This window comes from Suricata suricatta, chromosome 1 (assembly GCF_006229205.1).
Source record: "Suricata suricatta isolate VVHF042 chromosome 1, meerkat_22Aug2017_6uvM2_HiC, whole genome shotgun sequence".
NCBI lineage: Eukaryota > Metazoa > Chordata > Mammalia > Carnivora > Herpestidae > Suricata > Suricata suricatta.
In genome coordinates, this window is record NC_043700.1 from 191,433,262 (window position 1) to 191,445,948 (window position 12,687).

Sequence of the window (12,687 nt, forward strand, 5' to 3'; positions counted from 1 at the left end):
GCGCACCCATGGACCCCCAGCCGGAAGGGAGGCCTCTGGCCAAAGGCTGCTCTGAGTCCCCTCTGCGTCTGCAGCCGCTCAGCCAGCCCCAGTGGGAGTGGAGGGAAGGGAAGCTGCTTCTCAAGCGCTCACAGCCATGGGCGGCTGGCTCGCCCCCGCTGTGGCCACGCGGCTGCAGGGACGTGGGCAGCAGCTCTGACCTGAGGCAGGTGCCACGCACCTCGGGGGACATGTCCACAAGGTCCTGTTTGCAGTGGGTCCTAAGACGGGTCTGCCGGGTGTGGGGCCAGTCTCTTCCCTCCCCAGCCTCAGTTTGTTCACCTGTACAGTGGGGGCGTCCCTCTCTGTGTGAGTGACTCCTGTCTCCTTCAGCTGACAGGCTGCTTGGGGCCCCTTCCCTCCCCAGCCTTTGCTGTGCCACTTGCGCTGAGGGCTGGCAGGGGCCGGGCCTGGGGGCGCCCAGCCAGCCCCTCCTCCCCGAGCTGATGACAGACATGTGGGGTTGCCATGGAGTCTGGAAAACAACACAGCGAGTTCTGAGATTTTGTCATCGAAACTCTCGAGTGACTGAAACACAACGAAATCGTAAATCTAACTCCTGCCATTGGAGCAGGGTTTTCTCTGCAGTGTAGAGGTGCGGGGCGGGGGGGCTGGGTAGGGAAGGCAGGGAAGGAGGAGGTGCCCGCAGGCAGCCTGCGCCCCTTCTCGGGTACGGAGAGGCATTTCCAGGGACTCGGATAACGTAGGGTGCAGCCCTGGGCCAGCCCCAGGCAAGGCCCTTTTGTCCCTCGGGGTGCTCCGGATGGGGGCGGGGGGCCACTCGGAGGGGGGTCTGAAGGGGCACCTGTGAGTCAGCCCGCCCTCTGGCCGCTGGGGAGGGTACTGGAGCTCGGGTCTCCTCTGCAGCAGCGCATCCCTTTCCATTTCACAGGCGGAGAAACCGAGGCCCAGAGAGATCAAGGGGCTCTTCCAGGCCACTCCCCACCCGCGGCGGAGGCAGGGCCCCAGGTCCGCCTGGCACACGTCGTTCCCACGAGGAGGGGGCTGTTGTGTGCCGACCCGGCCACCTGCCTGGGGGGCCGGCTGCAGCCCCTCCTCGGTGGTGGGGGGAGCGCGGCCGGGACGCTCGGGACCTCGGGGAAGGCCTCGCTGCTGAGCAGGAGCGGGGCTCTGTCCCCGGCCGTGGGGGCGCCGCTGTCACCCGCCTGGCTGTGGGGCGGTGGAGCACTAGGTGGTGGCAGGCGGGACTGGAGGGGCAGTTGGGCCCCCGCGCGTGCAGCTCAAGCACTGTGTTTCGGTGCCATCGGGGCAGACACGGAGCAGCGGGGGCTCCTTGCTGCTGTCATAAATCACGTCACTCTAGTTTAAACAACCGGACCGTGTGGGGTCTTGCGGGCAGGGCCGCCGGCCCCCCTCTTACCTGGCCCCCCCTAGAGTGTGCAGACACGGTGCTTCCTCACATTAAAAAAATAGTTTTTACTGTTTATTCATTTTTGAGAGACAGAGCATGAGCAGGGGAGGGGCAGAGAGGGAGGGGACACAGAATCGGAAGCAGCTCCAGGCTCGGAGATAGCTGTCAGCACAGAGCCCGACGCGGGGCTCGAACCCACAAACTGCAAGATCATGACCTGAGCCGAAGTCAGACACTTAACCGGCGGAGCCCCCCGGACACCCCAGAAATTTATTTCAAACTTCATTTCTATCCGTGGTGGTCATGGCACACTGAAACCAGGCCCTGGGGAGCCGGTCCCCCTCCAGCACCCAGGCCATTTGGAAGAGGAGGGGCAGGCCCTCCCGGGGTTAGGAGAAGGTGGCAGGCGTGTCCCAGCCCTGTCACCAGCCTTGGGCCTTTGAATCCTCTGAGAGCTGTGCACCGGCCAGGTGTCCCCGAGTCCCCACACGGACGCCGAGTGTGTTCCCAGCTGCAGGAGGCGGTGGCCAGGCGGGAGGGCGCATGGGAGCATAGGCTCCGGGGCGAGCCATGCTCTCCCAAGTCACCGGGTCACCCTCTTCCACCCTGACCTGCACAAGGTGGCTGCCCATGGCAGCAACTCCGGGCTTTTTGGGGGAAGGAGGGGGAGCCCCGCAGGGTGCATGTGCCCCAGGGCCAGATGGGATCGTGGATGGAGCAGCCCCTGCCCGGAAGCCCCAGAGACAGCCTGTCGGAGGCCGGGAGGGCCCAGGGCAGTTTCGGCCTCTTCCCAGCCCGGGCTCTTTGGCAGGTCCCCGCGCTCTCCCGAGGTGGCCCAGGCTGGAGGCCACGTCAGCGGCAGGCCCCGCGGGGTTGGCAGCCAGGCTCCTGGCAGGAGGCGAGGGAGGGCAGGCGCCTGGGGACCTGCCTTCCTCTCCTCACGCAGAGAAGGAAAGAGTGACTTCCAAGAACTAGTTGCATTCAGGAGCCTTTATGCCTTGAAAGGACCCTTTCTCTGCCCAGGCTGGCGCTGGGGAAGGGCTCCGGTTCGGCGCCTGGAGGGCAGCAGGGGGCGGGGCGGGCTGACCCAGGAGGGGAGACGGCGAGGGGGTGAGGGCTCCGGGTGGGACAGCCAGGCGCAGGAAGGGACCCTCGCGGGGCGTGGCTCTGCTCACAGCGGCTTCGGAGCCACGCTGAGCCCTGTGGCCACAGCAGCCGGGTTGAGGCGGTTCTGGGAGAGCCTCAGGCTGCCCATCCGTCAAATGGGCAGGAGGTTGAAATACAGTCATCAGATACTCTTTCCAGTGGTTTGCAGCCCTGACAACGGGTGTGGGTGGGTCCTGGCTTAGGTCTCAGGGCGTTTGTCCTGAAGTCCCATTTTCTGTCCCGGTGCCCCCAGCAGAGGAGACGGGGGACCCAGCTGCCCTCCCAGGGGCCAGCGGTGCCCTCACCCTGGGGGATGGGAAGGCGGCGTAGCGTTAGGGAGGCAGTGCTTTCTGGGAAGACAAAAGGAACCCCCCAGAAGCCCCGTGCTCAGTGCCCCATCTGGTCCGTGTCAGTGCAGGGGAGCGTGTGGGGAGGGGACGAGAGGGTGTCCGCAATGTGTAGGATAGCAGCCGTGTTCCCGGGGGGCACACTGAGCCGGCTCGCTGGGTGGTCCTGGATCCATCCATCACCCCTCCAGATGTCCTCTCCAGAGAGCCAGACAGGGTGTGTCTGCTCGCCTTCCTGGGTCACTAACCTTGTGAGTGCCTCTGGGTGGGCCCCTTTCCTTGGGGCCTCAGTTTCCCCATCTGCAGAGTGATGGGGAATGAGCCTTGGTTAGGGAAGGAGCCAGGCTCCCTCTGTTGAGAAGGAGAGGAGGTGCAGAAGTCCGGTGTGGAGTTGAGCGGGGGGGGGAAGGGAGGGGCTTGGTGAGACCCCAGCAGACGGGCTGCAGGAAAGGGCAGGCGGCCCAGGGAGGCGTGAGTGAAGGGCCCCAGTGGTTCTCCAGGCTCCTTGAGGGGGCCAGACAGCAGGCGTGCACCCCTTGCAACTCCTGCTCTTCCTTTCCTCTTGGCTGGAATGCAGACGTGCTGGCTGGAGCCACAGCAGCCAGGTTGCGACTCTGAAGACAGACACCACGGTGCGTTGGAGCAGAAAGAGAGGTGGATCTAGCGTCTCTGCCAACCTCACATCTCCTGACATCTTTTACCTGAGACAGTAAACTGCTGATGTGCTTAAGCCGCTTTCTTCCATTTTCTGTGGTTCGTAGCCACTGATCTTACCTTGCATACATGCCTGGCTGAAAGCTGGCCTGATGCTTCAAGGGGAGGGGAAGAAAGGCAGGAACCCAGGGGGTCCAGGGCGAATGGGAAGTAACTACTGGAAAAGCCAAGTTAGCGTGTCCCGCTGCGAGGTTAGGACTAGTGCAGGAGGTTCTGTCTGGGCAAAGCCTGTCAGTACCATGAGCGTCAGGAACAAGAGAGATGATGCCCGTAGTCTGCAGATACTCAACGGAAAAATACACAACAGAACGAACAACTTCACGGCAAAAAATTCGCCACATTCGCAGTGGGCAAGTGGACAGATTTCCTTGAAAGACACAAAGTGGCACAGCCAATTCCAGAGGAGAAGATAAGCCGAGTGGCCCTTCTTCCAGAAAAAAATGATAAAATCCAGGCCCCAGTGGTTTCATTGGAAAATTCTACCAAAAATCCAAGGAAGAAATAACAAAAATTCTACCCAAATTCTTCTGGGAAATAGCAGAGAAAGTGTTTCCCAACTCCTGCCACGAGGGGCCCCCCCTCGCCCTCCCCCGAGGCCCATGAGCTAATCCCTGTTATGAATGTAAGAGTAAACTTTTTAAGCAAGGATTTTGCAGATCGAATCCAGCAACATAGAAACGGGATACCATCCTGGCCGAGGCGGACTTGTGCCGGGAACACGAGGTCGGCCGACCGCCGGCAGCGCAGTCGCTCGACCACATTCACAGCGAGAAATGAAAAACCACATGATCATCTCACTAGATGTCATAAAATCCAACATCTGTTTTTCACAAAAACTCAGCAGAGGAGTCGCAGGGAACTTTTTCAGGGTCAAGGACGCCTGCCGACACCCACTGTCATGTCCTCCGCGGTGGGGCGAGGCTGGCGGCCTCCAGGAGCGGGGACAGGCCCCCCCCCCCCCGCCAGCGTCACGGGGGAGGCGGCCAGTGCGGCGAGGCGCTCCCTGCAGAGGAACAAAAGCCACGCAAAAGGACGGAGCAGAGGCATCAGGCCACTGGGGGAGGGGAGGTGCACGCATCACCCGTGATCCCATGGGATCCTTCCAACCACTGCATGGGGAAACCGAGGCACGAGAAGTTACCAGATGACCCCCTGGGAGTCCCCTCTGGAGCACGCTGTCCAAACACTCACGGCTTCTGTGCCCTCTGTCCAGGCCAAGTGGACACCTCCCCGCCAGCCCCGGCAGGCACCCCTCAGGTCTGGGACAGCCCCCTGGTGTGGCCAGGCCGCGTCCTGACCCCCACGCCGCCGTTGGGAACCTGTTAGCGCGGCACATTCGAACTGTGCTCTTCTGAGTCCGGCCTTTGGTTTTGAAGAATAAAGAGACTCCCCTGTTTCCGTTCCCATCTGCCGGATTGCTTTGTCTCCCAGCTGTCTCCGGATCTTGCAAAAGATTATGATTCACTAAGACTTCTTCACTCCCGAGATAATTCACATGGCATCCCTGTGTGCTGGGCACTGTTAGTATCCACATTTGGCAGACTAGGAAACAGGCACAGAGAGATGAATGGATGGATGAACGGAAGGTCAGTGCGCCGCCAAACCCTGGCTCTTTGCCATGCACTACCCAGGCTTTGCCATGAAGAGCCAGGTTGGATGGAAGGCCGGGGGGTGGGGGGGCAGTACCTGGCTTCCTGAGTAATGTGGACGGACCCTCTTGGGGTTGGAACGTGGCCACTGTGTGTCCGGTCGCTGGGACTGGCTGGACGTGGCCCCCGAGGCCCGTCGGAACCTCTCTTAGCAATGGGTTGGTAGCCCGGACATGGGTGGCATCCCAGCATGGACCCGGGGGCCGGGTCCCAGCCTCCCTCCCCCCCACCCCCTCCTCCCAGCAAGGGCTGGACACAGAAAGGGCCAAGGAAGTCTTGTTGACGGAACCATAGGGCTTCCAACATTTCAACTTTCTTGTGTTGACTTTTGGGAGAGAAACTGAAAGGTCTGTGCCCCGCCCCCCCCCACCAGAAGCCACTGGGCTGTGTCCCTGGCAGGAGACCTGCCTCTCGCACTGACTTCGAGCCGGGACCGCCCCCGGGGCATCTGGACAAGTCTTCTCCCAGCTCGCCAGGGCCTGTGCCTCCGCCCCCCACAGTGGGAGGTTGCCAGGGCTGATTTTCCACTGTGCAGAGAAATGCTCCGGAGGGAGGGGTGGCCACGTGGACTGCAGTCCTGGTTCCCGGCCGAGCCTTCCAGCAATCCTTCCCGTGACAGTGGGCGAAGCCGTGTCCCCGTGCTGTCCCCAGGCGGTGGGGCCAAGGCAGGCCTGCGTCCTGCCACGGGCCACACCGTCCACACTGCAGCTGCGGTCGCGGCCCGTTACAGAGCCCCACGCTGGGCCAGGAAGCTTGCGAAGATGGCGTCACTTAACACCCGCAAGGAACCTCGAGGCCTTGTTTTATAGACAGCGAAACTGACCTAGGGGGAGTTGAGGCCCTTGCCTGAGGTCACACAGTTGACGGACCCGTTGGTGGGATCCTGTTTCCGTGAGCTTGCTGCGTGGCCAGAGGGGGGCAGAGGGGCTGTGGGCGCCCAGAGGAGGCCCCACACACAGGCCTGGCATCAGAGAAGGCTGCCGGGGCGCAGTGCGAGCACAGCTGGGCATGAGGGGTGGGTAGGGGTTGGCCGAGGGGAGGAGGTGAGGGAGGGCCGTTCGGGTCCCTGGCCAGGTCCCTGACCCGGGGTTGGGGGGTAATCCGGAGGGCTTCCAGGGGAAGGTGTTTCCGGGGTGACACGAGCTTCGAAGCCGTCCCCTAGAGGACCTGGGACAGACAGAGGGGGACAACTCACGGCCTTTCCCTGGGGGCCTCCAGGAACCCCGCTTAGCAGCGTGCAGGCCTCCCTGTGAACCAGAGAGCTTTCTGGGCCACAGAATTGGCCAAGGGCAGCAGAAAAGCAGGGCAGAAAGAAGATGCATTTCAAAGGAGGGTCAAGAATTTGCTGCTCAGGAAATATTTCTGGAAGAGTTCAATGGGGCGTCCTGTGGAATGTCAACCATTCCAAATTCAAGAGGAAGGAAGGTTTGTGTTCCTGGGATGTCCAGGCTCTTATTTCACAGGCGGGCGAGGCCAAGGGCTCCAGGGAGAGCCAAGGTCAGCGGTGGGAAGGCGCGCCCGGGGGAGTGGGCGCCTGAGGCTGGGGGGGGCGGCGGCGGCATCAGCCCCTCCCCCGCCGCCCTCGGCCTGCCTGTGACTCTCCCTGCCCGGGCGCCTGGCACCGTCTGCTTCCCTCTCAGCTGGGATGTGCGTCATTCTGACGCGAGCCCCCGCAGCGCGGGAGCGGGCACCCCGCAGGCGCCGCGCCCGGTGACCCTGGGGCGCGGTCCAGGCTCGAGCCGCCTCACCTGCACGCGGCTGGGCGAGAGGCCGGGACACCGCTGTCCTCTCCTGCCAGGCCGGCCTCCTGCAGGCACGCACGCTAAGGGGCAGCGACCCTGCCGCGTCCAGCTGCCCCTGGGGAGTGCGAGGGTGCGGGCGGGGGGTGGGCGCGGTGCCGTGGGGACAGTCACTGGGGCGAGATGCCCGTCCCCTGGGCGCTGGGGTCTGGACTCCTCCCATTTCTATTCTGGCATCCTGGTCCCAGCTTTGGAGCTGAGGAAAGTGAGGCACGGAGAGAGCCCCGGGCCGTGGGGGCGGGGCCGGAGCGCCCCTCTCAGCACCCCTCCCCCACCTGGGCAAGGCCTTTCTCAGGGAATGCAGCACCCATGACGTCCCAACAGAGGAGCCTGTGCAGGCAGGCGTGAGCTTGGGGGGCAGGAAGCCAGCCCTGCTGTGATGACGCACGCGTGCGTGCGTGCGTGTGTGTGTGTGTGAGAGACAGCATGCGTGTGAGTGCAAGTGTGCACACGTGTGTCATGTAATGTGAGCGTGCGTGTGAGCGCACCGCTCTGTGCACATGTGCGCTTGTGTGAGTGTGCATGTGAGCGCCCAAGTGTGCAAATGTGAGTACACATCTGTGAGTGTGTGTGTGCGCGCGTGTGTGACTGCATGTGAGCGTAGGAATGTTTGTGTGACTGTGCAAATGTGCATACATGTGAGTTCTGTGTGTTGTGTGAGTGTGCGTGTGCGTGTGAGTGCACGTGCATGTGAGAGTGCAAGTGGGGGAGGGGCAGAGAGAGAGGGAGACACAGGATCCGAGGCAGCTCCAGGCTCCGAGCTGTCAGCACAGAGCCCGACGCGGGGCTCGAACCCACGAACCACGAGACCATGACCTGAGCCGACCGAGCCCCCGCAGGCCCCAATCTTAAACATTTTAAGATGTGCGCCGTGACAGTCTTCAGTACATTCCCAATGTGGTACAGCTGGCACCCATGTCTGCTTCCAGAACATTCCCACCCCCTGGAAGGAAACGCCGTACCCCTGGGCCGTCGCCCCCGCCCTCCTCTCACAGACGGGGCAGCCCTGTGTCAGCCCTCCGTCTCTGTAGATCTGCCTGGTGCGGACATTCCCTGTGGACGGAACCCAGGTAACCCGTGGCCTGCGGGGTCCGGCTCCTCCCCGGAGCTCCACGCCCTCGCGGCTGTGCCCCGTCAGTGGCCGAGGAACATTCTATTGTGTGCACACATGGCACATTCACGAGCTGGGGGTGGGGGGTTGGCGCTGGCTTCCCGTCTGGCTGCTGTCAATAACACCGTGGTGAATGTGTGCGTGCCGGTGTCTGTGTGAACCCGTGTTTCCGAGTCGGCTCCAGCAGACTCTAGGAGCGGTGGCATTTCTGGGTCACACAGTAACTCCACTTCTGACGTTTGAGGGACTGTTTCCCGCAGCGGCTGCACCATTTTACACCCCCCGCCGGGTTCCAACTTCTCCGCGTCCTCGCCAATGCTGACTGCTTTCTGTTTCCTTTTTATCTTCTCATTTAGAGAATGCTTTGTTCGTTTCCGGGGACAGCTGTGCCGGTGGACGTGTCTCCCCGTGGCTCGGCCCCGCATGTCCCTGGTGGAGGTGGACCGCCTTCCCGTGTGCTCGCTGGCCATCCGTGGGTCTTCTCTGGAGAAGTCTGTTCAGATCCTTCGCTTGTGTTCCCATCGGATGACTGGTTTTTTGTTGTCATGATGTAGACATCAGACTCTTATCAGATACAAGTGGTTTGTCCCATTCTGTGTGTTTTCCCCACTTTCTTGAGAACGCCCTTTACAGCAGAAGTTTTTAATGTTGATGAAGTCCAAAGGATCTGTTCTTTCTTTTATGGCTCCTGCTTTTGATTATGTGTCCAGGAAACTGTTGTGAAGTCCAAGATCACAAAGTCTTCTACCTGGGTTTCCTCCCAAGTGGTTTACGGTTTTAACTCTTACATTAAGATCTTTGAATTCGTTTTGGGTTAATTAAAAAAAACTTTTTAATGTTTATTTATTACTGATACAGAGAGAAACAGTGCGAGCAGGGGAGGGTCAGAGAGAGAGGGAGACACAGAATCTGAAGCCAGCTCCAGGCTCTGAGCTATCAGCACAGAGCCTGACATGGGGCTCGAACCTACGAACCGTGAGATCATGACCTGAGCCAAAGTCAGACGCTTAACTGCCTGAGCCCCCCAGGCTTCCTGATTTGGGGTTAATTTTTACATAAGGTGTGAGGTGGGGGTCCAGATGTGTGATAATTTTGTGTACAGATTTCCAGTTGCCCCACCACCGTGTATTAGAAAGACTGTTCTCTCCCCCTGAACGGCCTCACCACCCCCGTGGAAACCAGTCGGCCGCCGCGGTGCGGGTGCATCTCCGGGCTCTGGGACGCAGCCCGCCGGCCTGCGTTTTGTCGCAACGCCAGCACCTCCCTGTCCTGCTGACGCCAGCACCTCCCTGTCCTGCTGACGCCAGCTCCGGAGAAGGATTTAGAATCAGGAAAGGGCACCCTCCAGCTTTGTTCTCGTTTCTCCAAGGTGGTTTTGGCCATTTGGGCTCCCTCTACATTCCAAATGAGCTTTAGAATCGGGGCCTCCATTTCTGCGAAGCCAGGGCGTTGGAGGGCTGGTAGGGACAGCACGGTAGCCCGTCTGGAGAGCATCGCCGTCCTAGCAAAGTAGGAAGTCTTCCGGGCCGTGAACACACCGTGTCTTCCGTTTACATAGCTCCTCCTTAACTTCCGCCTTGGGATTTTCCCTGTAGAAGTTCGTGTCATATGTAAATTGGGATTTTACGTCTTCCTTTACGATCTGGATGCCTGTAATTTCCTTTTCTTGCCTGCCTCCCCTGGTTAGAGAGCCCCTGAACAACGCTGAGCAGATGCGGTCTCGCTCCTGAATCCAGGGAGGCCCCAGCCTTGGAGCGTGGGCGGGGAGCGTGTCGGCAGCCGGGCGTCTTCTCCCGGGTCCTTTATCCGGCACAGGACGGTCCCTCCCGTTCCCGGTTTGCTGAGTGTGTGTGTGTGACTTTTTAAATCGTGAAATGTGATCATTTTTTCCAGCTCTTTTGATCTTTTTTGTTCATACTGGATACTTTCTGCTGCTCTGTCTTCAAACTCATCTCCTTTTTCTTCTGTCATTTCCATCTGGCCACTAAGCCCCTGCGATGAGTTTTTAATTTTGATTCCTGCATTTCTCAGCTCATGATTCTCATTGGTTCTTCTTTTTTTAATAAATATTTTTTAAACATTTATTGATTTTTTGACAGAAACAGAGGGTGAGTGGGGGAGGGACAGAGAGAGAGAGAGGGAGACACAGAATCAGAAGCAGGCTCCAGGCTCTGAGCTGTCGGCACAGAGCCCGACATGGGGCTCAAACTCATGAACCTTAGGATCATGACCTGAGTTGAAGTCAGACACTTAACCGACTGAGCCACCCAGGCGCCCCTCATCTGGTTCTTCTTTACATCTTGTGTTTCTTGGTAGGGATTTTAAAATGTGTGGACGCATTCTTGGATTATTTTTGTGCTGCGTTAGCGTTTTCGTCAGTTCTGAGGTCTGAGTCATGTGGGGTGCGTGTCTGATGGTGTTCTTTCCCCGGGCAAGGTGACGTTTTCCTGGTTCTTTGTATGCCAGCACTTTTGGATTGTCCCCTGGGCGTTTAGAGTGTTACGTTATATGACGCTGGGTCCTGTCCCAATACTGTGAGGAATGTCCGTATTTGTGGAACCCGGAAATGGGTCCAGCCGGGCCCGCCATCCGGGGTCCAGGTTTCATGTCCATTTCCAGGGTTTGCAGCGATTCATCCTGTGTGCGCCACCCGACGGCCGGTCTGGGCTCGGGAGGTGGTCCATGCTTCGCTGAGTCCCGAGTCCTGGCACACCATGAGCCACAGATCCCCGTGTGGGCGGCGCAGGTGGGCCTGGGGGCTCAGGAGCTGCCTGACGGCGTCAGGTTCCACGCTCCTTCCCCCATATGACGTCTCTGGGCGCTCTGGCTCTCGGGGGTCCCCGCCTTGGTCAGCCGGATTGCAGCGAGTCTGCTGGAGCCTCGCGGAGCCCAGGCCCAGGCAGTGCCCGGAGGGGACATGAAGGTCCCAGCTTTGTCCCATGCTCTGGGGACTTTAGTTCCACTGACGGGAGAGGAAGCTTTGGGTCCCGTGGGCTCCCGCTGCCCTGCTGGTAGTGCCCCAGCCGCTGTGGTCCGGGAGGTGGCGGGAAACGTCACCAGCCAGCGCAGAGGGAGGCCCAGCGCCTGGTGCGCCCGGTGCACGTGTCCCCATGCAGCCCCCAGGGTCTCCCTCCGCGCCCGCCAGGTGTCCAGCCCCAGGGACTGAAAACCCCCCACCTGCCCGCCCCCCTCCTCCACCTGGCAGCCTGCAGGCACCTCTGAGACAGGCCCCCACGCTTCCCAGGGGGAGGTGGGCCCTGCTGCCCCTCCCCTCCCCGGCCCTGCTGCCCCTCCCCTCCCCACCCCTGCTCCCCTGAGCCTCTCCTCTCCTCCCGCTTCCCACCTGCCCGCACGCCCATGTGGCGCTCAGTCACAGCCGGCCACACCGCCCAGTTCCCGTCTGTGCCCATCGCCCCTCAGGCTGCATCTCTAGGGAAGAGCACTCCAGAGACCAGGCTCAGAGAAGCCAGGGAACTGACGGCACCGGCAGAACTGGGTCATCTCTAGGGAAGAGCACTCCAGAGACCAGGCTCAGAGAAGCCAGGGAACTGACGGCACCGGCAGAACTGGGTCTACGCGCCGCAGCCACCATGCTCTGTCTTCCCAGTCTTTGTGCCAGAGAAGTCAGGGTCCTGCCTGCCTACCCCCACTGCCCTCCTCCCCTCTGGCTTCCTGGATGGGGGAGGGGGAGGCAGGGAGGGGGCGGGAGAAGCCAGAGCGCAGCCACAGTGCTCCCTGCTTGCCTGCAGGTGTCCAAGGAGCAAGGGCAAGGCCCTCCCCCTTCCCTCCCTTCCCTCCTCCCCTCCTCCCTTCCTGCCCTCCTTCTCTCCTCTCCCTCTTTCTCTTTACCCTCCCATTCCTTCCTCCCTCGCTCCTCCCTCCTCCCTCCCTTTCTTGTCTAAGAACCTCCAGTGGCTCACCCTGCCCTTGACCTCCAGGGGAACCAGGACATCCACTCACTCACTCACTCATTCATTCAGGAGACGGGACCTACTGCTGTCCTGTCCTGCAGGACCCAGGGCTGGTGGCTCAGTGTTCCTGCCTGTCCCCACTCCTCTGGTTTTGTCCTCGGAGCCAGGCCTCAGCTTCCTTACCCTCGGCTCAGCCCTTGCTTCTCCCCGTGGGTGAGCTGTGGGGGCCTCACGGACACGGCGCCGTCATGGGTTTCTGTGTGGGTGTGCGAGTCTGAGTCTTCGCTAGACCCTCTCCCAGCAGAGCTGTAAGCCCCTTCCCCCTTCCCCGAACAGGCACTGGATCTGGTTTCACCACGATCCTGCCCCAGGCACACAGTAGGTGTCCAATAGATAATTAGTGAATTAAAATGTTCTTTTGGAGGAGGTGGGAGGTGGGTCTTTCTGGAACATTCCAGAGGGGAAGGAGGAGCAAGAGTGAACCTGGGGCACCCTGGGCAGATCACCCTGCCCATCCCCCAGCCCCACTCTCTCAGCCCCACCCCCTGCCCATCCCCCAATCACCCTGCCCATCCCCCCAGCCCCACTCTCTCAGCCCC

At 60.8% G+C, this 12,687-nt stretch overlaps 1 protein-coding gene and 1 long non-coding RNA gene across 2 annotated transcripts in view; one reads left to right on the forward strand and one right to left on the reverse strand.

Moving 5' to 3' along the window:
* ACOX3 (acyl-CoA oxidase 3, pristanoyl) overlaps window positions 1–12,687 on the reverse strand; it is a 922,607-nt gene that overhangs the window by 58,222 nt on the left and 851,698 nt on the right. The gene's annotated exons all lie outside the window — the stretch shown is intronic.
* On the forward strand, window positions 6,487–8,770 carry LOC115299823. The gene is made up of 3 exons (XR_003912356.1): window positions 6,487–6,692; window positions 7,996–8,136; window positions 8,534–8,770. It is a non-coding gene; the product is annotated as an uncharacterized LOC115299823 (long non-coding RNA).